Source organism: Acipenser ruthenus, chromosome 48 (genome assembly GCF_902713425.1).
Source record: "Acipenser ruthenus chromosome 48, fAciRut3.2 maternal haplotype, whole genome shotgun sequence".
Lineage (NCBI taxonomy): Eukaryota > Metazoa > Chordata > Actinopteri > Acipenseriformes > Acipenseridae > Acipenser > Acipenser ruthenus.
In genome coordinates, this window is record NC_081236.1 from 4,801,602 (window position 1) to 4,826,595 (window position 24,994).

The 24,994-nt window shown below is 40.3% G+C and overlaps 21 non-coding genes across 21 annotated transcripts; all 21 read left to right on the forward strand.

The window, feature by feature from the left end:
- Positions 1 to 712: 712 nt before the first annotated feature.
- Positions 713 to 784, forward strand: trnah-gug (transfer RNA histidin (anticodon GUG)). The gene has a single exon. It is a non-coding gene; the product is annotated as a tRNA-His (tRNA).
- A 309-nt stretch (positions 785 to 1,093) lies between these two features.
- Positions 1,094 to 1,166, forward strand: trnag-ucc (transfer RNA glycine (anticodon UCC)). The gene has a single exon. It is a non-coding gene; the product is annotated as a tRNA-Gly (tRNA).
- Positions 1,167 to 3,128: 1,962 nt separating this feature from the next.
- Positions 3,129 to 3,200, forward strand: trnah-gug (transfer RNA histidin (anticodon GUG)). The gene has a single exon. It is a non-coding gene; the product is annotated as a tRNA-His (tRNA).
- A 310-nt stretch (positions 3,201 to 3,510) lies between these two features.
- Positions 3,511 to 3,582, forward strand: trnag-ucc (transfer RNA glycine (anticodon UCC)). The gene has a single exon. It is a non-coding gene; the product is annotated as a tRNA-Gly (tRNA).
- Positions 3,583 to 5,542: 1,960 nt separating this feature from the next.
- On the forward strand, positions 5,543 to 5,614 carry trnah-gug (transfer RNA histidin (anticodon GUG)). Its single transcript has one exon. It is a non-coding gene; the product is annotated as a tRNA-His (tRNA).
- A 310-nt stretch (positions 5,615 to 5,924) lies between these two features.
- Positions 5,925 to 5,996, forward strand: trnag-ucc (transfer RNA glycine (anticodon UCC)). The gene has a single exon. It is a non-coding gene; the product is annotated as a tRNA-Gly (tRNA).
- Positions 5,997 to 7,958: 1,962 nt separating this feature from the next.
- On the forward strand, positions 7,959 to 8,030 carry trnah-gug (transfer RNA histidin (anticodon GUG)). The gene has a single exon. It is a non-coding gene; the product is annotated as a tRNA-His (tRNA).
- Positions 8,031 to 8,340: 310 nt separating this feature from the next.
- trnag-ucc (transfer RNA glycine (anticodon UCC)) lies at positions 8,341 to 8,412 on the forward strand. Its single transcript has one exon. It is a non-coding gene; the product is annotated as a tRNA-Gly (tRNA).
- Positions 8,413 to 10,372: 1,960 nt separating this feature from the next.
- On the forward strand, positions 10,373 to 10,444 carry trnah-gug (transfer RNA histidin (anticodon GUG)). Its single transcript has one exon. It is a non-coding gene; the product is annotated as a tRNA-His (tRNA).
- Positions 10,445 to 10,754: 310 nt separating this feature from the next.
- Positions 10,755 to 10,826, forward strand: trnag-ucc (transfer RNA glycine (anticodon UCC)). The gene has a single exon. It is a non-coding gene; the product is annotated as a tRNA-Gly (tRNA).
- Positions 10,827 to 12,788: 1,962 nt separating this feature from the next.
- Positions 12,789 to 12,860, forward strand: trnah-gug (transfer RNA histidin (anticodon GUG)). Its single transcript has one exon. It is a non-coding gene; the product is annotated as a tRNA-His (tRNA).
- Positions 12,861 to 13,170: 310 nt separating this feature from the next.
- trnag-ucc (transfer RNA glycine (anticodon UCC)) lies at positions 13,171 to 13,242 on the forward strand. Its single transcript has one exon. It is a non-coding gene; the product is annotated as a tRNA-Gly (tRNA).
- A 1,960-nt stretch (positions 13,243 to 15,202) lies between these two features.
- trnah-gug (transfer RNA histidin (anticodon GUG)) lies at positions 15,203 to 15,274 on the forward strand. Its single transcript has one exon. It is a non-coding gene; the product is annotated as a tRNA-His (tRNA).
- A 310-nt stretch (positions 15,275 to 15,584) lies between these two features.
- On the forward strand, positions 15,585 to 15,656 carry trnag-ucc (transfer RNA glycine (anticodon UCC)). The gene has a single exon. It is a non-coding gene; the product is annotated as a tRNA-Gly (tRNA).
- A 1,962-nt stretch (positions 15,657 to 17,618) lies between these two features.
- trnah-gug (transfer RNA histidin (anticodon GUG)) lies at positions 17,619 to 17,690 on the forward strand. Its single transcript has one exon. It is a non-coding gene; the product is annotated as a tRNA-His (tRNA).
- Positions 17,691 to 18,000: 310 nt separating this feature from the next.
- On the forward strand, positions 18,001 to 18,072 carry trnag-ucc (transfer RNA glycine (anticodon UCC)). Its single transcript has one exon. It is a non-coding gene; the product is annotated as a tRNA-Gly (tRNA).
- A 1,960-nt stretch (positions 18,073 to 20,032) lies between these two features.
- On the forward strand, positions 20,033 to 20,104 carry trnah-gug (transfer RNA histidin (anticodon GUG)). Its single transcript has one exon. It is a non-coding gene; the product is annotated as a tRNA-His (tRNA).
- A 310-nt stretch (positions 20,105 to 20,414) lies between these two features.
- Positions 20,415 to 20,486, forward strand: trnag-ucc (transfer RNA glycine (anticodon UCC)). The gene has a single exon. It is a non-coding gene; the product is annotated as a tRNA-Gly (tRNA).
- Positions 20,487 to 22,446: 1,960 nt separating this feature from the next.
- trnah-gug (transfer RNA histidin (anticodon GUG)) lies at positions 22,447 to 22,518 on the forward strand. The gene has a single exon. It is a non-coding gene; the product is annotated as a tRNA-His (tRNA).
- Positions 22,519 to 22,828: 310 nt separating this feature from the next.
- On the forward strand, positions 22,829 to 22,900 carry trnag-ucc (transfer RNA glycine (anticodon UCC)). Its single transcript has one exon. It is a non-coding gene; the product is annotated as a tRNA-Gly (tRNA).
- A 1,961-nt stretch (positions 22,901 to 24,861) lies between these two features.
- Positions 24,862 to 24,933, forward strand: trnah-gug (transfer RNA histidin (anticodon GUG)). The gene has a single exon. It is a non-coding gene; the product is annotated as a tRNA-His (tRNA).
- The last annotated feature ends 61 nt before the right edge of the window (positions 24,934 to 24,994 follow it).

Sequence of the window (24,994 nt, forward strand, 5' to 3'; positions counted from 1 at the left end):
CTGCAATACTATAATATGTGGTAACTAGTTGAATTAACTTCACTATAAGAAACTGCTAGATTAAGAGTTTGTTTAATTGTATCAGCTCTATATGTACCTACTAGACAATTGTTAGATGGTGAAGTGAAAGTGGAATTGTCATATTGTTTACATTGTTGTTAATGTGCTTGAGATTTTGAAAACAATTATTAATTAAAACTTGTAAAGATTATTTTTGGAGTATGATTGCTTGGTTTCTCCTGGATAAAAGAGTTTGTGCGGGAACCAACCACTCGAGGTCCTTGTCCTCAATAAACACACGGTGGCGTAGTGAAAATAACATAAATTTCGCTATCTGTATATAAAGACCTGCTACACTTCAATACTACTGCCGCTACTCGGACACCACACACGGAATCATTGTAAACACACCGCCATAGCACAGGCTGCCGACCAGCCATACCGCCGCCGTCACGAGAGCCTCCCGTTCCCTTACATCCTGCTTCCTATTCCGCTCCCCCTTGTCTTTAAAACCAGCCTTTGAAATGAGCCAGGTAAAGGGGGATCATCCTCTGATTGGCGCAAGGAAAGAAACGAAAGATTCTAAAAATGAAAGTAGCCTAATGAAAACAATAAAACAAAACACATAGCAGCGACCTGCTGCAATTGTTCTGCCGTGTGTGTAGCACGGAGTGCCCAGCTGACAAAACAAACACGAGCTTCTCGGTAGTTTGCCGTGATCGTATAGTGGTTAGTACTTTGCGTTGTGGCCGCAACAACCCCGGTTCGAATCCGGGTCACGGCAGGTGCAATCCTCACACGGCAGAGAAGCTTGTTCGTTTTTTTCACACGCCATCTTCATGGCATGCACCTTTTTGAAAGAAAATAGAATACAATAATTGCTTCATCGTGTTAGTACAGGCATGATGCACACCAGCCTGCTGTGTATGAAATAATAATTACAGAAATAATCAATCTATAAACACCATAAAAATCTCCCACAAACACCAGTCGCTGTATTAACGCTTATCGAGTAGAGGCAAGACGGGACCTGTCCCAGCAGCCAACGTTACAGTGGCTTAATTCAATCTTTGAAGGTGATTTTGAGAACGGAGCCGTTGGTGGTATAGTGGTGAGCATAGCTGCCTTCCAAGCAGTTGACCCGGGTTCGATTCCCGGCCAACGCAAGTCTTTTTTGAACTTTTTCATTTAACATTGGAATAAAGCGTAATACATTCCCCAACTAATTTGCCTTACTGGTTAATAGTCTTAAAAGCATAACTTTGAAAGTATCACTGTGAGTTATAATGATCTGTGAGGTGATATTAGTCACTACATTAAGCCCCATCAAACGAATGTGTTCATTTGGAATCATGCATTGATAATGCGTTGTCGGGAAAACTGCAAATATGTATGGAAGCGTGAGTTGAATGATTAATCACATTCTAAGGATTGATATGGTCCTGTTGTTCGTCCTGCCACATAACAATGGCGTTGCAGTTACATGCGCTGCAAAATCAAATATTTAAAATTAAACAACCATCTGATAAAACTTACTGCAGCCGGATTGTTTTAGACACACATGGGCGCATGAAAAAAATGAAACATATGTTACCAAAATAGTCATTTGCTGTATGATGTACAGCAACTGTGAAATGAATGGTTTTATAATCTGTTATGTGAGACTTCTGTTGAATTTTTAAGCATTTGATTCCCTGTGTACACAAAGATGGCAGTCCTGATTTAACGAGTGGGCAAGCAGAGCTCTCGGTGACTGATTTGTCAGTCTTTTTCAGTCACGTGATTGAGCGCCTTCCCGGCAATGCATCGTAATTAGAAAAGTGGAATGCAAGATATTGAACACGGACACATCCGGGATTTGAACCCGGGAACTCGCGCACCCGAAGCAAGAATCATACCCCTAGATTAAACAGCCAAATGCTGGCGGCGATTTGGTTCCACGAGCTTCCAAAGAAGCGTAGACCTAGATGCTCTGTATTGAGGAATTAGTGTCACCTTGCTGTGTGCCTGTTAGGGGCAGTCTGATTTGCTTTACCTGGAGGCTAGCATTTCTATGGGCATCGAGAGGTGGTCGCTATAAATGAGGAAACTTGTTAAGATAGGATTTAGTTTCGATATGCATACATAAAAAATAAACAAAACAAAACTGTGTTTCGTTGTTTTGCAAAGGGATGCACTGCAATTTGTTATATTTTATTTTATTCTTGCGAGCACGCAGCTGTTTTATATATTCATTTTAAATAGATTGGGGGAAATTGGTACTGTGTACTTTACAAATGTAATCTAGATTGTAACGAGACCATTCAAGTGCTGACGTTGTTGTCTACTTTGTATGTACCACAAAAAGAACAGATTTGCTGAACTGGTTAATTAACCTTACTATAAAAAACTGATAGATCCAAGTATTTTATATAAACTGCAATACTATAATATGTGGTAACTAGTTGAATTAACTTCACTATAAGAAACTGCTAGATTAAGAGTTTGTTTAATTGTATCATCTCTATATGTACCTACTAGACAATTGTTAGATGGTGAAGTGAAAGTGGAATTGTCATATTGTTTACATTGTTGTTAATGTGCTTGAGATTTTGAAAACAATTATTAATTAAAACTTGTAAAGATTATTTTTGGAGTATGATTGCTTGATTTCTCCTGGATAAAAGAGTTTGTGCGGGAACCAACCACTCGAGGTCCTTGTCCTCAATAAACACACGGTGGCGTAGTGAAAATAACATAAATTTCGCTATCTGTATATAAAGACCTGCTACACTTCAATACTACTGCCGCTACTCGGACACCACACACGGAATCATTGTAAACACACCGCCATAGCACAGGCTGCCGGCCAGCCATACCGCCGCCGTCACGAGAGCCTCCCGTTCCCTTACATCCTGCTTCCTATTCCGCTCCCCCTTGTCTTTAAAACCAGCCTTTGAAATGAGCCAGGTAAAGAGGAATCATCCTCTGATTGGCGCAGGGAAAGAAACGAAAGATTCTAAAAATGAAAGTAGCCTAATTAAAACAATAAAACAAAACACATAGCAGCGACCTGCTGCAATTGTTCTGCCGTGTGTGTAGCACGGAGTGCCCAGCTGACAAAACAAACACGAGCTTCTCGGTAGTTCGCCGTGATCGTATAGTGGTTAGTACTTTGCGTTGTGGCCGCAAAAACCCCGGTTCGAATCCGGGTCACGGCAGGTGCAATCCTCACACGGCAGAGAAGCTTGTTCTTTTTTTTCACACGCCATCTTCATGGCATGCACCTTTTTGAAAGAAAATAGAATACAATAATTGCTTCATCGTGTTAGTACAGGCATGATGCACACCAGCCTGCTGTGTATGAAATAATAATTACAGAAATAATCAATCTATAAACACCATAAAAATCTCCCACAAACACCAGTCGCTGTATTAACGCTTATCGAGTAGAGGCAAGACGGGACCTGTCCCAGCAGCCAACGTTACAGTGGCTTAATTCAATCTTTGAAGGTGATTTTGAGAACGGAGGCGTTGGTGGTATAGTGGTGAGCATAGCTGCCTTCCAAGCAGTTGACCCGGGTTCGATTCCCGGCCAACGCAAGTCTTTTTTGAACTTTTTCATTTAACACTGGAATAAAGCGTAATACATTCCCCAACTAATTTGCCTTACTGGTTAATAGTCTTAAAAGCATAACTTTGAAAGTATCACTGTGAGTTATAATGATCTGTGAGGTGATATTAGTCACTACATTATCCCCATCAAACGAATGTGTTCATTTGGAATCATGCATTGATAATGCGTTGTCGGGAAAACTGCAAATATGTATGGAAGCGTGAGTTGAATGATTAATCACATTCTAAGGATTGATATGGTCCTGTTGTTCGTCCTGCCACATAACAATGGCGTTGCAGTTACATGCGCTGCAAAATCAAATATTTAAAATTAAACAACCATCTGATAAAACTTACTGCAGCCGGATTGTTTTAGACACACATGGGCGCATGAAAAAATGAAACATATGTTACCAAAATAGTCATTTGCTGTATGATGTACTGCAACTGTGAAATGAATGGTTTTATAATCTGTTATGTGAGACTTCTGTTGAATTTTTAAGCATTTGATTCCCTGTGTACACAAAGATGGCAGTCCTGATTTAACGAGTGGGCAAGCAGAGCTCTCGGTGACTGATTTGTCAGTCTTTTTCAGTCACGTGATTGAGCGCCTTCCCGGCAATGCATCGTAATTAGAAAAGTGGAATGCAAGATATTGAACACGGACACATCCGGGATTTGAACCCGGGAACTCGCGCACCCGAAGCAAGAATCATACCCCTAGATTAAACAGCCAAATGCTGGCGGCAATTTGGTTCCACGAGCTTCCAAAGAAGCGTAGACCTAGATGCTCTGTATTGAGGAATTTGTGTCACCTTGCTGTGTGCCTGTTAGGGGCAGTCTGATTTGCTTTACCTGGCGGCTAGCATTTCTATGGGCATCGAGAGGTGGTCGCTATAAATGAGGAAACTTGTTAAGATAGGATTTAGTTTCGATATGCATACATAAAAAATAAACAAAACAAAACTGTGTTTCGTTGTTTTGCAAAGGGATGCACTGCAATTTGTTATATTTTATTTTATTCTTGCGAGCACGCAGCTGTTTTATATATTCATTTTAAATAGATTGGGGGAAATTGGTACTGTGTACTTTACAAATGTAATCTAGATTGTAACGAGACCATTCAAGTGCTGACGTTGTTGTCTACTTTGTATGTACCACAAAAAGAACAGATTTGCTGAACTGGTTAATTAACCTTACTATAAAAAACTGATAGATCCAAGTATTTTATATAAACTGCAATACTATAATATGTGGTAACTAGTTGAATTAACTTCACTATAAGAAACTGCTAGATTAAGAGTTTGTTTAATTGTATCATCTCTATATGTACCTACTAGACAATTGTTAGATGGTGATGTGAAAGTGGAATTGTCATATTGTTTACATTGTTGTTAATGTGCTTGAGATTTTGAAAACAATTATTAATTAAAACTTGTAAAGATTATTTTTGGAGTATGATTGCTTGATTTCTCCTGGATAAAAGAGTTTGTGCGGGAACCAACCACTCGAGGTCCTTGTCCTCAATAAACACACGGTGGCGTAGTGAAAATAACATAAATTTCGCTATCTGTATATAAAGACCTGCTACACTTCAATACTACTGCCGCTACTCGGACACCACACACGGAATCATTGTAAACACACCGCCATAGCACAGGCTGCCGACCAGCCATACCGCCGCCGTCACGAGAGCCTCCCATTCCCTTACATCCTGCTTCCTATTCCGCTCCCCCTTGTCTTTAAAACCAGCCTTTGAAATGAGCCAGGTAAAGGGGAATCATCCTCTGATTGGCGCAGGGAAAGAAACGAAAGATTCTAAAAATGAAAGTAGCCTAATTAAAACAATAAAACAAAACACATAGCAGCGACCTGCTGCAATTGTTCTGCCGTGTGTGTAGCACGGAGTGCCCAGCTGACAAAACAAACACGAGCTTCTCGGTAGTTCGCCGTGATCGTATAGTGGTTAGTACTTTGCGTTGTGGCCGCAACAACCCCGGTTCGAATCCGGGTCACGGCAGGTGCAATCCTCACACGGCAGAGAAGCTTGTTCTTTTTTTTCACACGCCATCTTCATGGCATGCACCTTTTTGAAAGAAAATAGAATACAATAATTGCTTCATCGTGTTAGTACAGGCATGATGCACACCAGCCTGCTGTGTACGAAATAATAATTACAGAAATAATCAATCTATAAACACCATAAAAATCTCCCACAAACACCAGTCGCTGTATTAACGCTTATCGAGTAGAGGCAAGACGGGACCTGTCCCAGCAGCCAACGTTACAGTGGCTTAATTCAATCTTTGAAGGTGATTTTGAGAACGGAGGCGTTGGTGGTATAGTGGTGAGCATAGCTGCCTTCCAAGCAGTTGACCCGGGTTCGATTCCCGGCCAACGCAAGTCTTTTTTGAACTTTTTCATTTAACATTGGAATAAAGCGTAATACATTCCCCAACTAATTTGCCTTACTGGTTAATAGTCTTAAAAGCATAACTTTGAAAGTATCACTGTGAGTTATAATGATCTGTGAGGTGATATTAGTCACTAGATTAAGCCCCATCAAACGAATGTGTTCATTTGGAATCATGCATTGATAATGCGTTGTCGGGAAAACTGCAAATATGTATGGAAGCGTGAGTTGAATGATTAATCACATTCTAAGGATTGATATGGTCCTGTTGTTCGTCCTGCCACATAACAATGGCGTTGCAGTTACATGCGCTGCAAAATCAAATATTTAAAATTAAACAACCATCTGATAAAACTTACTGCAGCCGGATTGTTTTAGACACACATGGGCGCATGAAAAAAATGAAACATATGTTACCAAAATAGTCATTTGCTGTATGATGTACAGCAACTGTGAAATGAATGGTTTTATAATCTGTTATGTGAGACTTCTGTTGAATTTTTAAGCATTTGATTCCCTGTGTACACAAAGATGGCAGTCCTGATTTAACGAGTGGGCAAGCAGAGCTCTCGGTGACTGATTTGTCAGTCTTTTTCAGTCACGTGATTGAGCGCCTTCCCGGCAATGCATCGTAATTAGAAAAGTGGAATGCAAGATATTGAACACGGACACATCCGGGATTTGAACCCGGGAACTCGCGCACCCGAAGCAAGAATCATACCCCTAGATTAAACAGCCAAATGCTGGCGGCAATTTGGTTCCACGAGCTTCCAAAGAAGCGTAGACCTAGATGCTCTGTATTGAGGAATTTGTGTCACCTTGCTGTGTGCCTGTTAGGGGCAGTCTGATTTGCTTTACCTGGCGGCTAGCATTTCTATGGGCATCGAGAGGTGGTCGCTATAAATGAGGAAACTTGTTAAGATAGGATTTAGTTTCGATATGCATACATAAAAAATAAACAAAACAAAACTGTGTTTCGTTGTTTTGCAAAGGGATGCACTGCAATTTGTTATATTTTATTTTATTCTTGCGAGCACGCAGCTGTTTTATATATTCATTTTAAATAGATTGGGGGAAATTGGTACTGTGTACTTTACAAATGTAATCTAGATTGTAACGAGACCATTCAAGTGCTGACGTTGTTGTCTACTTTGTATGTACCACAAAAAGAACAGATTTGCTGAACTGGTTAATTAACCTTACTATAAAAAACTGATAGATCCAAGTATTTTATATAAACTGCAATACTATAATATGTGGTAACTAGTTGAATTAACTTCACTATAAGAAACTGCTAGATTAAGAGTTTGTTTAATTGTATCATCTCTATATGTACCTACTAGACAATTGTTAGATGGTGAAGTGAAAGTGGAATTGTCATATTGTTTACATTGTTGTTAATGTGCTTGAGATTTTGAAAACAATTATTAATTAAAACTTGTAAAGATTATTTTTGGAGTATGATTGCTTGATTTCTCCTGGATAAAAGAGTTTGTGCGGGAACCAACCACTCGAGGTCCTTGTCCTCAATAAACACACGGTGGCGTAGTGAAAATAACATAAATTTCGCTATCTGTATATAAAGACCTGCTACACTTCAATACTACTGCCGCTACTCGGACACCACACACGGAATCATTGTAAACACACCGCCATAGCACAGGCTGCCGGCCAGCCATACCGCCGCCGTCACGAGAGCCTCCCATTCCCTTACATCCTGCTTCCTATTCCGCTCCCCCTTGTCTTTAAAACCAGCCTTTGAAATGAGCCAGGTAAAGAGGAATCATCCTCTGATTGGCGCAGGGAAAGAAACGAAAGATTCTAAAAATGAAAGTAGCCTAATTAAAACAATAAAACAAAACACATAGCAGCGACCTGCTGCAATTGTTCTGCCGTGTGTGTAGCACGGAGTGCCCAGCTGACAAAACAAACACGAGCTTCTCGGTAGTTCGCCGTGATCGTATAGTGGTTAGTACTTTGCGTTGTGGCCGCAAAAACCCCGGTTCGAATCCGGGTCACGGCAGGTGCAATCCTCACACGGCAGAGAAGCTTGTTCTTTTTTTTCACACGCCATCTTCATGGCATGCACCTTTTTGAAAGAAAATAGAATACAATAATTGCTTCATCGTGTTAGTACAGGCATGATGCACACCAGCCTGCTGTGTATGAAATAATAATTACAGAAATAATCAATCTATAAACACCATAAAAATCTCCCACAAACACCAGTCGCTGTATTAACGCTTATCGAGTAGAGGCAAGACGGGACCTGTCCCAGCAGCCAACGTTACAGTGGCTTAATTCAATCTTTGAAGGTGATTTTGAGAACGGAGGCGTTGGTGGTATAGTGGTGAGCATAGCTGCCTTCCAAGCAGTTGACCCGGGTTCGATTCCCGGCCAACGCAAGTCTTTTTTGAACTTTTTCATTTAACACTGGAATAAAGCGTAATACATTCCCCAACTAATTTGCCTTACTGGTTAATAGTCTTAAAAGCATAACTTTGAAAGTATCACTGTGAGTTATAATGATCTGTGAGGTGATATTAGTCACTACATTATCCCCATCAAACGAATGTGTTCATTTGGAATCATGCATTGATAATGCGTTGTCGGGAAAACTGCAAATATGTATGGAAGCGTGAGTTGAATGATTAATCACATTCTAAGGATTGATATGGTCCTGTTGTTCGTCCTGCCACATAACAATGGCGTTGCAGTTACATGCGCTGCAAAATCAAATATTTAAAATTAAACAACCATCTGATAAAACTTACTGCAGCCGGATTGTTTTAGACACACATGGGCGCATGAAAAAATGAAACATATGTTACCAAAATAGTCATTTGCTGTATGATGTACTGCAACTGTGAAATGAATGGTTTTATAATCTGTTATGTGAGACTTCTGTTGAATTTTTAAGCATTTGATTCCCTGTGTACACAAAGATGGCAGTCCTGATTTAACGAGTGGGCAAGCAGAGCTCTCGGTGACTGATTTGTCAGTCTTTTTCAGTCACGTGATTGAGCGCCTTCCCGGCAATGCATCGTAATTAGAAAAGTGGAATGCAAGATATTGAACACGGACACATCCGGGATTTGAACCCGGGAACTCGCGCACCCGAAGCAAGAATCATACCCCTAGATTAAACAGCCAAATGCTGGCGGCAATTTGGTTCCACGAGCTTCCAAAGAAGCGTAGACCTAGATGCTCTGTATTGAGGAATTTGTGTCACCTTGCTGTGTGCCTGTTAGGGGCAGTCTGATTTGCTTTACCTGGCGGCTAGCATTTCTATGGGCATCGAGAGGTGGTCGCTATAAATGAGGAAACTTGTTAAGATAGGATTTAGTTTCGATATGCATACATAAAAAATAAACAAAACAAAACTGTGTTTCGTTGTTTTGCAAAGGGATGCACTGCAATTTGTTATATTTTATTTTATTCTTGCGAGCACGCAGCTGTTTTATATATTCATTTTAAATAGATTGGGGGAAATTGGTACTGTGTACTTTACAAATGTAATCTAGATTGTAACGAGACCATTCAAGTGCTGACGTTGTTGTCTACTTTGTATGTACCACAAAAAGAACAGATTTGCTGAACTGGTTAATTAACCTTACTATAAAAAACTGATAGATCCAAGTATTTTATATAAACTGCAATACTATAATATGTGGTAACTAGTTGAATTAACTTCACTATAAGAAACTGCTAGATTAAGAGTTTGTTTAATTGTATCATCTCTATATGTACCTACTAGACAATTGTTAGATGGTGATGTGAAAGTGGAATTGTCATATTGTTTACATTGTTGTTAATGTGCTTGAGATTTTGAAAACAATTATTAATTAAAACTTGTAAAGATTATTTTTGGAGTATGATTGCTTGATTTCTCCTGGATAAAAGAGTTTGTGCGGGAACCAACCACTCGAGGTCCTTCTCCTCAATAAACACACGGTGGCGTAGTGAAAATAACATAAATTTCGCTATCTGTATATAAAGACCTGCTACACTTCAATACTACTGCCGCTACTCGGACACCACACACGGAATCATTGTAAACACACCGCCATAGCACAGGCTGCCGACCAGCCATACCGCCGCCGTCACGAGAGCCTCCCATTCCCTTACATCCTGCTTCCTATTCCGCTCCCCCTTGTCTTTAAAACCAGCCTTTGAAATGAGCCAGGTAAAGGGGAATCATCCTCTGATTGGCGCAGGGAAAGAAACGAAAGATTCTAAAAATGAAAGTAGCCTAATTAAAACAATAAAACAAAACACATAGCAGCGACCTGCTGCAATTGTTCTGCCGTGTGTGTAGCACGGAGTGCCCAGCTGACAAAACAAACACGAGCTTCTCGGTAGTTCGCCGTGATCGTATAGTGGTTAGTACTTTGCGTTGTGGCCGCAACAACCCCGGTTCGAATCCGGGTCACGGCAGGTGCAATCCTCACACGGCAGAGAAGCTTGTTCTTTTTTTTCACACGCCATCTTCATGGCATGCACCTTTTTGAAAGAAAATAGAATACAATAATTGCTTCATCGTGTTAGTACAGGCATGATGCACACCAGCCTGCTGTGTACGAAATAATAATTACAGAAATAATCAATCTATAAACACCATAAAAATCTCCCACAAACACCAGTCGCTGTATTAACGCTTATCGAGTAGAGGCAAGACGGGACCTGTCCCAGCAGCCAACGTTACAGTGGCTTAATTCAATCTTTGAAGGTGATTTTGAGAACGGAGGCGTTGGTGGTATAGTGGTGAGCATAGCTGCCTTCCAAGCAGTTGACCCGGGTTCGATTCCCGGCCAACGCAAGTCTTTTTTGAACTTTTTCATTTAACACTGGAATAAAGCGTAATACATTCCCCAACTAATTTGCCTTACTGGTTAATAGTCTTAAAAGCATAACTTTGAAAGTATCACTGTGAGTTATAATGATCTGTGAGGTGATATTAGTCACTAGATTAAGCCCCATCAAACGAATGTGTTCATTTGGAATCATGCATTGATAATGCGTTGTCGGGAAAACTGCAAATATGTATGGAAGCGTGAGTTGAATGATTAATCACATTCTAAGGATTGATATGGTCCTGTTGTTCGTCCTGCCACATAACAATGGCGTTGCAGTTACATGCGCTGCAAAATCAAATATTTAAAATTAAACAACCATCTGATAAAACTTACTGCAGCCGGATTGTTTTAGACACACATGGGCGCATGAAAAAAATGAAACATATGTTACCAAAATAGTCATTTGCTGTATGATGTACAGCAACTGTGAAATGAATGGTTTTATAATCTGTTATGTGAGACTTCTGTTGAATTTTTAAGCATTTGATTCCCTGTGTACACAAAGATGGCAGTCCTGATTTAACGAGTGGGCAAGCAGAGCTCTCGGTGACTGATTTGTCAGTCTTTTTCAGTCACGTGATTGAGCGCCTTCCCGGCAATGCATCGTAATTAGAAAAGTGGAATGCAAGATATTGAACACGGACACATCCGGGATTTGAACCCGGGAACTCGCGCACCCGAAGCAAGAATCATACCCCTAGATTAAACAGCCAAATGCTGGCGGCAATTTGGTTCCACGAGCTTCCAAAGAAGCGTAGACCTAGATGCTCTGTATTGAGGAATTTGTGTCACCTTGCTGTGTGCCTGTTAGGGGCAGTCTGATTTGCTTTACCTGGCGGCTAGCATTTCTATGGGCATCGAGAGGTGGTCGCTATAAATGAGGAAACTTGTTAAGATAGGATTTAGTTTCGATATGCATACATAAAAAATAAACAAAACAAAACTGTGTTTCGTTGTTTTGCAAAGGGATGCACTGCAATTTGTTATATTTTATTTTATTCTTGCGAGCACGCAGCTGTTTTATATATTCATTTTAAATAGATTGGGGGAAATTGGTACTGTGTACTTTACAAATGTAATCTAGATTGTAACGAGACCATTCAAGTGCTGACGTTGTTGTCTACTTTGTATGTACCACAAAAAGAACAGATTTGCTGAACTGGTTAATTAACCTTACTATAAAAAACTGATAGATCCAAGTATTTTATATAAACTGCAATACTATAATATGTGGTAACTAGTTGAATTAACTTCACTATAAGAAACTGCTAGATTAAGAGTTTGTTTAATTGTATCATCTCTATATGTACCTACTAGACAATTGTTAGATGGTGAAGTGAAAGTGGAATTGTCATATTGTTTACATTGTTGTTAATGTGCTTGAGATTTTGAAAACAATTATTAATTAAAACTTGTAAAGATTATTTTTGGAGTATGATTGCTTGATTTCTCCTGGATAAAAGAGTTTGTGCGGGAACCAACCACTCGAGGTCCTTGTCCTCAATAAACACACGGTGGCGTAGTGAAAATAACATAAATTTCGCTATCTGTATATAAAGACCTGCTACACTTCAATACTACTGCCGCTACTCGGACACCACACACGGAATCATTGTAAACACACCGCCATAGCACAGGCTGCCGGCCAGCCATACCGCCGCCGTCACGAGAGCCTCCCATTCCCTTACATCCTGCTTCCTATTCCGCTCCCCCTTGTCTTTAAAACCAGCCTTTGAAATGAGCCAGGTAAAGAGGAATCATCCTCTGATTGGCGCAGGGAAAGAAACGAAAGATTCTAAAAATGAAAGTAGCCTAATTAAAACAATAAAACAAAACACATAGCAGCGACCTGCTGCAATTGTTCTGCCGTGTGTGTAGCACGGAGTGCCCAGCTGACAAAACAAACACGAGCTTCTCGGTAGTTCGCCGTGATCGTATAGTGGTTAGTACTTTGCGTTGTGGCCGCAAAAACCCCGGTTCGAATCCGGGTCACGGCAGGTGCAATCCTCACACGGCAGAGAAGCTTGTTCTTTTTTTTCACACGCCATCTTCATGGCATGCACCTTTTTGAAAGAAAATAGAATACAATAATTGCTTCATCGTGTTAGTACAGGCATGATGCACACCAGCCTGCTGTGTATGAAATAATAATTACAGAAATAATCAATCTATAAACACCATAAAAATCTCCCACAAACACCAGTCGCTGTATTAACGCTTATCGAGTAGAGGCAAGACGGGACCTGTCCCAGCAGCCAACGTTACAGTGGCTTAATTCAATCTTTGAAGGTGATTTTGAGAACGGAGGCGTTGGTGGTATAGTGGTGAGCATAGCTGCCTTCCAAGCAGTTGACCCGGCTTCGATTCCCGGCCAACGCAAGTCTTTTTTGAACTTTTTCATTTAACACTGGAATAAAGCGTAATACATTCCCCAACTAATTTGCCTTACTGGTTAATAGTCTTAAAAGCATAACTTTGAAAGTATCACTGTGAGTTATAATGATCTGTGAGGTGATATTAGTCACTACATTATCCCCATCAAACGAATGTGTTCATTTGGAATCATGCATTGATAATGCGTTGTCGGGAAAACTGCAAATATGTATGGAAGCGTGAGTTGAATGATTAATCACATTCTAAGGATTGATATGGTCCTGTTGTTCGTCCTGCCACATAACAATGGCGTTGCAGTTACATGCGCTGCAAAATCAAATATTTAAAATTAAACAACCATCTGATAAAACTTACTGCAGCCGGATTGTTTTAGACACACATGGGCGCATGAAAAAATGAAACATATGTTACCAAAATAGTCATTTGCTGTATGATGTACTGCAACTGTGAAATGAATGGTTTTATAATCTGTTATGTGAGACTTCTGTTGAATTTTTAAGCATTTGATTCCCTGTGTACACAAAGATGGCAGTCCTGATTTAACGAGTGGGCAAGCAGAGCTCTCGGTGACTGATTTGTCAGTCTTTTTCAGTCACGTGATTGAGCGCCTTCCCGGCAATGCATCGTAATTAGAAAAGTGGAATGCAAGATATTGAACACGGACACATCCGGGATTTGAACCCGGGAACTCGCGCACCCGAAGCAAGAATCATACCCCTAGATTAAACAGCCAAATGCTGGCGGCAATTTGGTTCCACGAGCTTCCAAAGAAGCGTAGACCTAGATGCTCTGTATTGAGGAATTTGTGTCACCTTGCTGTGTGCCTGTTAGGGGCAGTCTGATTTGCTTTACCTGGCGGCTAGCATTTCTATGGGCATCGAGAGGTGGTCGCTATAAATGAGGAAACTTGTTAAGATAGGATTTAGTTTCGATATGCATACATAAAAAATAAACAAAACAAAACTGTGTTTCGTTGTTTTGCAAAGGGATGCACTGCAATTTGTTATATTTTATTTTATTCTTGCGAGCACGCAGCTGTTTTATATATTCATTTTAAATAGATTGGGGGAAATTGGTACTGTGTACTTTACAAATGTAATCTAGATTGTAACGAGACCATTCAAGTGCTGACGTTGTTGTCTACTTTGTATGTACCACAAAAAGAACAGATTTGCTGAACTGGTTAATTAACCTTACTATAAAAAACTGATAGATCCAAGTATTTTATATAAACTGCAATACTATAATATGTGGTAACTAGTTGAATTAACTTCACTATAAGAAACTGCTAGATTAAGAGTTTGTTTAATTGTATCATCTCTATATGTACCTACTAGACAATTGTTAGATGGTGATGTGAAAGTGGAATTGTCATATTGTTTACATTGTTGTTAATGTGCTTGAGATTTTGAAAACAATTATTAATTAAAACTTGTAAAGATTATTTTTGGAGTATGATTGCTTGATTTCTCCTGGATAAAAGAGTTTGTGCGGGAACCAACCACTCGAGGTCCTTCTCCTCAATAAACACACGGTGGCGTAGTGAAAATAACATAAATTTCGCTATCTGTATATAAAGACCTGCTACACTTCAATACTACTGCCGCTACTCGGACACCACACACGGAATCATTGTAAACACACCGCCATAGCACAGGCTGCCGACCAGCCATACCGCCGCCGTCACGAGAGCCTCCCATTCCCTTACATCCTGCTTCCTATTCCGCTCCCCCTTGTCTTTAAAACCAGCCTTTGAAATGAGCCAGGTAAAGGGGAATCATCCTCTGATTGGCGCAGGGAAAGAAACGAAAGATTCTAAAAATGAAAGTAGCCTAATTAAAACAATAAAACAAAACACATAGCAGCGACCTGCTGCAATTGTTCTGCCGTGTGTGTAGCACGGAGTGCCCAGCTGACAAAACAAACACGAGCTTCTCGGTAGTTCGCCGTGATCGTATAGTGGTTAGTACTTTGCGTTGTGGCCGCAACAACCCCGGTTCGAATCCGGGTCACGGCAGGTGCAATCCTCACACGGCAGAGAAGCTTGTTCTTTTTTTTCACACGCCATCTTCATGGCATGCACCTTTTTGAAAGAAAATAGAATACAATAATTGCTTCATCGTGTTAGTACAGGCATGATGCACACCAGCCTGCTGTGTACGAAATAATAATTACAGAAATAATCAATCTATAAACACCATAAAAATCTCCCACAAACACCAGTCGCTGTATTAACGCTTATCGAGTAGAGGCAAGACGGGACCTGTCCCAGCAGCCAACGTTACAGTGGCTTAATTCAATCTTTGAAGGTGATTTTGAGAACGGAGGCGTTGGTGGTATAGTGGTGAGCATAGCTGCCTTCCAAGCAGTTGACCCGGGTTCGATTCCCGGCCAACGCAAGTCTTTTTTGAACTTTTTCATTTAACATTGGAATAAAGCGTAATACATTCCCCAACTAATTTGCCTTACTGGTTAATAGTCTTAAAAGCATAACTTTGAAAGTATCACTGTGAGTTATAATGATCTGTGAGGTGATATTAGTCACTAGATTAAGCCCCATCAAACGAATGTGTTCATTTGGAATCATGCATTGATAATGCGTTGTCGGGAAAACTGCAAATATGTATGGAAGCGTGAGTTGAATGATTAATCACATTCTAAGGATTGATATGGTCCTGTTGTTCGTCCTGCCACATAACAATGGCGTTGCAGTTACATGCGCTGCAAAATCAAATATTTAAAATTAAACAACCATCTGATAAAACTTACTGCAGCCGGATTGTTTTAGACACACATGGGCGCATGAAAAAAATGAAACATATGTTACCAAAATAGTCATTTGCTGTATGATGTACAGCAACTGTGAAATGAATGGTTTTATAATCTGTTATGTGAGACTTCTGTTGAATTTTTAAGCATTTGATTCCCTGTGTACACAAAGATGGCAGTCCTGATTTAACGAGTGGGCAAGCAGAGCTCTCGGTGACTGATTTGTCAGTCTTTTTCAGTCACGTGATTGAGCGCCTTCCCGGCAATGCATCGTAATTAGAAAAGTGGAATGCAAGATATTGAACACGGACACATCCGGGATTTGAACCCGGGAACTCGCGCACCCGAAGCAAGAATCATACCCCTAGATTAAACAGCCAAATGCTGGCGGCAATTTGGTTCCACGAGCTTCCAAAGAAGCGTAGACCTAGATGCTCTGTATTGAGGAATTTGTGTCACCTTGCTGTGTGCCTGTTAGGGGCAGTCTGATTTGCTTTACCTGGCGGCTAGCATTTCTATGGGCATCGAGAGGTGGTCGCTATAAATGAGGAAACTTGTTAAGATAGGATTTAGTTTCGATATGCATACATAAAAAATAAACAAAACAAAACTGTGTTTCGTTGTTTTGCAAAGGGATGCACTGCAATTTGTTATATTTTATTTTATTCTTGCGAGCACGCAGCTGTTTTATATATTCATTTTAAATAGATTGGGGGAAATTGGTACTGTGTACTTTACAAATGTAATCTAGATTGTAACGAGACCATTCAAGTGCTGACGTTGTTGTCTACTTTGTATGTACCACAAAAAGAACAGATTTGCTGAACTGGTTAATTAACCTTACTATAAAAAACTGATAGATCCAAGTATTTTATATAAACTGCAATACTATAATATGTGGTAACTAGTTGAATTAACTTCACTATAAGAAACTGCTAGATTAAGAGTTTGTTTAATTGTATCATCTCTATATGTACCTACTAGACAATTGTTAGATGGTGATGTGAAAGTGGAATTGTCATATTGTTTACATTGTTGTTAATGTGCTTGAGATTTTGAAAACAATTATTAATTAAAACTTGTAAAGATTATTTTTGGAGTATGATTGCTTGATTTCTCCTGGATAAAAGAGTTTGTGCGGGAACCAACCACTCGAGGTCCTTCTCCTCAATAAACACACGGTGGCGTAGTGAAAATAACATAAATTTCGCTATCTGTATATAAAGACCTGCTACACTTCAATACTACTGCCGCTACTCGGACACCACACACGGAATCATTGTAAACACACCGCCATAGCACAGGCTGCCGACCAGCCATACCGCCGCCGTCACGAGAGCCTCCCATTCCCTTACATCCTGCTTCCTATTCCGCTCCCCCTTGTCTTTAAAACCAGCCTTTGAAATGAGCCAGGTAAAGGGGAATCATCCTCTGATTGGCGCAGGGAAAGAAACGAAAGATTCTAAAAATGAAAGTAGCCTAATTAAAGCAATAAAACAAAACACATAGCAGCGACCTGCTGCAATTGTTCTGCCGTGTGTGTAGCACGGAGTGCCCAGCTGACAAAACAAACACGAGCTTCTCGGTAGTTCGCCGTGATCGTATAGTGGTTAGTACTTTGCGTTGTGGCCGCAACAACCCCGGTTCGAATCCGGGTCACGGCAGGTGCAATTCTCACACGGCAGAGAAGCTTGTTCTTTTTTTTCACACGCCATCTTCATGGCATGCACCTTTTTGAAAGAAAATAGAATACAATAATTGCTTCATCGTGTTAGTACAGGCATGATGCACACCAGCCTGCTGTGTACGAAATAATAATTACAGAAATAATCAATCTATAAACACCATAAAAATCTCCCACAAACACCAGTCGCTGTATTAACGCTTATCGAGTAGAGGCAAGACGGGACCTGTCCCAGCAGCCAACGTTACAGTGGCTTAATTCAATCTTTGAAGGTGATTTTGAGAACGGAGGCGTTGGTGGTATAGTGGTGAGCATAGCTGCCTTCCAAGCAGTTGACCCGGGTTCGATTCCCGGCCAACGCAAGTCTTTTTTGAACTTTTTCATTTAACATTGGAATAAAGCGTAATACATTCCCCAACTAATTTGCCTTACTGGTTAATAGTCTTAAAAGCATAACTTTGAAAGTATCACTGTGAGTTATAATGATCTGTGAGGTGATATTAGTCACTACATTAAGCCCCATCAAACGAATGTGTTCATTTGGAATCATGCATTGATAATGCGTTGTCGGGAAAACTGCAAATATGTATGGAAGCGTGAGTTGAATGATTAATCACATTCAAAGGATTGATATGGTCCTGTTGTTCGTCCTGCCACATAACAATGGCGTTGCAGTTACATGCGCTGCAAAATCAAATATTTAAAATTAAACAACCATCTGATAAAACTTACTGCAGCCGGATTGTTTTAGACACACATGGGCGCATGAAAAAAATCAAACATATGTTACCAAAATAGTCATTGCTGTATGATGTACAGCAACTGTGAAATGAATGGTTTTATAATCTGTTATGTGAGACTTCTGTTGAATTTTTAAGCATTTGATTCCCTGTGTACACAAAGATGGCAGTCCTGATTTAACGAGTGGGCAAGCAGAGCTCTCGGTGACTGATTTGTCAGTCTTTTTCAGTCACGTGATTGAGCGCCTTCCCGGCAATGCATCGTAATTAGAAAAGTGGAATGCAAGATATTGAACACGGACACATCCGGGATTTGAACCCGGGAACTCGCGCACCCGAAGCAAGAATCATACCCCTAGATTAAACAGCCAAATGCTGGCGGCGATTTGGTTCCACGAGCTTCCAAAGAAGCGTAGACCTAGATGCTCTGTATTGAGGAATTTGTGTCACTTGCTGTGTGCCTGTTAGGGGCAGTCTGATTTGCTTTACCTGGAGGCTAGCATTTCTATGGGCATCGAGAGGTGGTCGCTATAAATGAGGAAACTTGTTAAGATAGGATTTAGTTTCGATATACATACATAAAAAATAAACAAAACAAAACTGTGTTTCGTTGTTTTGCAAAGGGATGCACTGCAATTTGTTATATTTTATTTTATTCTTGCGAGCACGCAGCTGTTTTATATATTCATTTTAAATAGATTGGGGGAAATTGGTACTGTGTACTTTACAAATGTAATCTAGATTGTAACGAGACCATTCAAGTGCTGACGTTGTTGTCCACTTTGTATGTACCACAAAAAGAACAGATTTGCTGAACTGGTTAATTAACCTTACTATAAAAAACTGATAGATCCAAGTATTTTATATAAACTGCAATACTATAATATGTGGTAACTAGTTGAATTAACTTCACTATAAGAAACTGCTAGATTAAGAGTTTGTTTAATTGTATCATCTCTATATGTACCTACTAGACAATTGTTAGATGGTGAAGTGAAAGTGGAATTGTCATATTGTTTACATTGTTGTTAATGTGCTTGAGATTTTGAAAACAATTATTAATTAAAACTTGTAAAGATTATTTTTGGAGTATGATTGCTTGATTTCTCCTGGATAAAAGAGTTTGTGCGGGAACCAACCACTCGAGGTCCTTGTCCTCAATAAACACACGGTGGCGTAGTGAAAATAACATAAATTTCGCTATCTGTATATAAAGACCTGCTACACTTCAATACTACTGCCGCTACTCGGACACCACACACGGAATCATTGTAAACACACCGCCATAGCACAGGCTGCCGGCCAGCCATACCGCCGCCGTCACGAGAGCCTCCCGTTCCCTTACATCCTGCTTCCTATTCCGCTCCCCCTTGTCTTTAAAACCAGCCTTTGAAATGAGCCAGGTAAAGAGGAATCATCCTCTGATTGGCGCAGGGAAAGAAACGAAAGATTCTAAAAATGAAAGTAGCCTAATTAAAACAATAAAACAAAACATATAGCAGCGACCTGCTGCAATTGTTCTGCCGTGTGTGTAGCACGGAGTGCCCAGCTGACAAAACAAACACGAGCTTCTCGGTAGTTCGCCGTGATCGTATAGTGGTTAGTACTTTGCGTTGTGGCCGCAAAAACTCCGGTTCGAATCCGGGTCACGGCAGGTGCAATCCTCACACGGCAGAGAAGCTTGTTCTTTTTTTTCACACGCCATCTTCATGGCATGCACCTTTTTGAAAGAAAATAGAATACAATAATTGCTTCATCGTGTTAGTACAGGCATGATGCACACCAGCCTGCTGTGTATGAAATAATAATTACAGAAATAATCAATCTATAAACACCATAAAAATCTCCCACAAACACCAGTCGCTGTATTAACGCTTATCGAGTAGAGGCAAGACGGGACCTGTCCCAGCAGCCAACGTTACAGTGGCTTAATTCAATCTTTGAAGGTGATTTTGAGAACGGAGGCGTTGGTGGTATAGTGGTGAGCATAGCTGCCTTCCAAGCAGTTGACCCGGGTTCGATTCCCGGCCAACGCAAGTCTTTTTTGAACTTTTTCATTTAACATTGGAATAAAGCGTAATACATTCCCCAACTAATTTGCCTTACTGGTTAATAGTCTTAAAAGCATAACTTTGAAAGTATCACTGTGAGTTATAATGATCTGTGAGGTGATATTAGTCACTACATTATCCCCATCAAACGAATGTGTTCATTTGGAATCATGCATTGATAATGCGTTGTCGGGAAAACTGCAAATATGTATGGAAGCGTGAGTTGAATGATTAATCACATTCTAAGGATTGATATGGTCCTGTTGTTCGTCCTGCCACATAACAATGGCGTTGCAGTTACATGCGCTGCAAAATCAAATATTTAAAATTAAACAACCATCTGATAAAACTTACTGCAGCCGGATTGTTTTAGACACACATGGGCGCATGAAAAAATGAAACATATGTTACCAAAATAGTCATTTGCTGTATGATGTACTGCAACTGTGAAATGAATGGTTTTATAATCTGTTATGTGAGACTTCTGTTGAATTTTTAAGCATTTGATTCCCTGTGTACACAAAGATGGCAGTCCTGATTTAACGAGTGGGCAAGCAGAGCTCTCGGTGACTGATTTGTCAGTCTTTTTCAGTCACGTGATTGAGCGCCTTCCCGGCAATGCATCGTAATTAGAAAAGTGGAATGCAAGATATTGAACACGGACACATCCGGGATTTGAACCCGGGAACTCGCGCACCCGAAGCAAGAATCATACCCCTAGATTAAACAGCCAAATGCTGGCGGCAATTTGGTTCCACGAGCTTCCAAAGAAGCGTAGACCTAGAAGCTCTGTATTGAGGAATTTGTGTCACCTTGCTGTGTGCCTGTTAGGGGCAGTCTGATTTGCTTTACCTGGCGGCTAGCATTTCTATGGGCATCGAGAGGTGGTCGCTATAAATGAGGAAACTTGTTAAGATAGGATTTAGTTTCGATATGCATACATAAAAAATAAACAAAACAAAACTGTGTTTCGTTGTTTTGCAAAGGGATGCACTGCAATTTGTTATATTTTATTTTATTCTTGCGAGCACGCAGCTGTTTTATATATTCATTTTAAATAGATTGGGGGAAATTGGTACTGTGTACTTTACAAATGTAATCTAGATTGTAACGAGACCATTCAAGTGCTGACGTTGTTGTCTACTTTGTATGTACCACAAAAAGAACAGATTTGCTGAACTGGTTAATTAACCTTACTATAAAAAACTGATAGATCCAAGTATTTTATATAAACTGCAATACTATAATATGTGGTAACTAGTTGAATTAACTTCACTATAAGAAACTGCTAGATTAAGAGTTTGTTTAATTGTATCATCTCTATATGTACCTACTAGACAATTGTTAGATGGTGAAGTGAAAGTGGAATTGTCATATTGTTTACATTGTTGTTAATGTGCTTGAGATTTTGAAAACAATTATTAATTAAAACTTGTAAAGATTATTTTTGGAGTATGATTGCTTGATTTCTCCTGGATAAAAGAGTTTGTGCGGGAACCAACCACTCGAGGTCCTTCTCCTCAATAAACACACGGTGGCGTAGTGAAAATAACATAAATTTCGCTATCTGTATATAAAGACCTGCTACACTTCAATACTACTGCCGCTACTCGGACACCACACACGGAATCATTGTAAACACACCGCCATAGCACAGGCTGCCGACCAGCCATACCGCCGCCGTCACGAGAGCCTCCCATTCCCTTACATCCTGCTTCCTATTCCGCTCCCCCTTGTCTTTAAAACCAGCCTTTGAAATGAGCCAGGTAAAGGGGAATCATCCTCTGATTGGCGCAGGGAAAGAAACGAAAGATTCTAAAAATGAAAGTAGCCTAATTAAAACAATAAAACAAAACACATAGCAGCGACCTGCTGCAATTGTTCTGCCGTGTGTGTAGCACGGAGTGCCCAGCTGACAAAACAAACACGAGCTTCTCGGTAGTTCGCCGTGATCGTATAGTGGTTAGTACTTTGCGTTGTGGCCGCAACAACCCCGGTTCGAATCCGGGTCACGGCAGGTGCAATCCTCACACGGCAGAGAAGCTTGTTCTTTTTTTTCACACGCCATCTTCATGGCATGCACCTTTTTGAAAGAAAATAGAATACAATAATTGCTTCATCGTGTTAGTACAGGCATGATGCACACCAGCCTGCTGTGTACGAAATAATAATTACAGAAATAATCAATCTATAAACACCATAAAAATCTCCCACAAACACCAGTCGCTGTATTAACGCTTATCGAGTAGAGGCAAGACGGGACCTGTCCCAGCAGCCAACGTTACAGTGGCTTAATTCAATCTTTGAAGGTGATTTTGAGAACGGAGGCGTTGGTGGTATAGTGGTGAGCATAGCTGCCTTCCAAGCAGTTGACCCGGGTTCGATTCCCGGCCAACGCAAGTCTTTTTTGAACTTTTTCATTTAACATTGGAATAAAGCGTAATACATTCCCCAACTAATTTGCCTTACTGGTTAATAGTCTTAAAAGCATAACTTTGAAAGTATCACTGTGAGTTATAATGATCTGTGAGGTGATATTAGTCACTACATTAAGCCCCATCAAACGAATGTGTTCATTTGGAATCATGCATTGATAATGCGTTGTCGGGAAAACTGCAAATATGTATGGAAGCGTGAGTTGAATGATTAATCACATTCAAAGGATTGATATGGTCCTGTTGTTCGTCCTGCCACATAACAATGGCGTTGCAGTTACATGCGCTGCAAAATCAAATATTTAAAATTAAACAACCATCTGATAAAACTTACTGCAGCCGGATTGTTTTAGACACACATGGGCGCATGAAAAAAATCAAACATATGTTACCAAAATAGTCATTGCTGTATGATGTACAGCAACTGTGAAATGAATGGTTTTATAATCTGTTATGTGAGACTTCTGTTGAATTTTTAAGCATTTGATTCCCTGTGTACACAAAGATGGCAGTCCTGATTTAACGAGTGGGCAAGCAGAGCTCTCGGTGACTGATTTGTCAGTCTTTTTCAGTCACGTGATTGAGCGCCTTCCCGGCAATGCATCGTAATTAGAAAAGTGGAATGCAAGATATTGAACACGGACACATCCGGGATTTGAACCCGGGAACTCGCGCACCCGAAGCAAGAATCATACCCCTAGATTAAACAGCCAAATGCTGGCGGCGATTTGGTTCCACGAGCTTCCAAAGAAGCGTAGACCTAGATGCTCTGTATTGAGGAATTTGTGTCACCTTGCTGTGTGCCTGTTAGGGGCAGTCTGATTTGCTTTACCTGGCGGCTAGCATTTCTATGGGCATCGAGAGGTGGTCGCTATAAATGAGGAAACTTGTTAAGATAGGATTTAGTTTCGATATGCATACATAAAAAATAAACAAAACAAAACTGTGTTTCGTTGTTTTGCAAAGGGATGCACTGCAATTTGTTATATTTTATTTTATTCTTGCGAGCACGCAGCTGTTTTATATATTCATTTTAAATAGATTGGGGGAAATTGGTACTGTGTACTTTACAAATGTAATCTAGATTGTAACGAGACCATTCAAGTGCTGACGTTGTTGTCTACTTTGTATGTACCACAAAAAGAACAGATTTGCTGAACTGGTTAATTAACCTTACTATAAAAAACTGATAGATCCAAGTATTTTATATAAACTGCAATACTATAATATGTGGTAACTAGTTGAATTAACTTCACTATAAGAAACTGCTAGATTAAGAGTTTGTTTAATTGTATCATCTCTATATGTACCTACTAGACAATTGTTAGATGGTGAAGTGAAAGTGGAATTGTCATATTGTTTACATTGTTGTTAATGTGCTTGAGATTTTGAAAACAATTATTAATTAAAACTTGTAAAGATTATTTTTGGAGTATGATTGCTTGATTTCTCCTGGATAAAAGAGTTTGTGCGGGAACCAACCACTCGAGGTCCTTGTCCTCAATAAACACACGTTGGCGTAGTGAAAATAACATAAATTTCGCTATCTGTATATAAAGACCTGCTACACTTCAATACTACTGCCGCTACTCGGACACCACACACGGAATCATTGTAAACACACCGCCATAGCACAGGCTGCCGACCAGCCATACCGCCGCCGTCACGAGAGCCTCCCGTTCCCTTACATCCTGCTTCCTATTCCGCTCCCCCTTGTCTTTTAAACCAGCCTTTGAAATGAGCCAGGTAAAGGGGAATCATCCTCTGATTGGCGCAGGGAAAGAAACGAAAGATTCTAAAAATGAAAGTAGCCTAATTAAAACAATAAAACAAAACACATAGCAGCGACCTGCTGCAATTGTTCTGCCGTGTGTGTAGCACGGAGTGCCCAGCTGACAAAACAAACACGAGCTTCTCGGTAGTTCGCCGTGATCGTATAGTGGTTAGTACTTTGCGTTGTGGCCGCAACAACCCCGGTTCGAATCCGGGTCACGGCAGGTGCAATCCTCACACGGCAGAGAAGCTTGTTCGTTTTTTTCACACGCCATCTTCATGGCA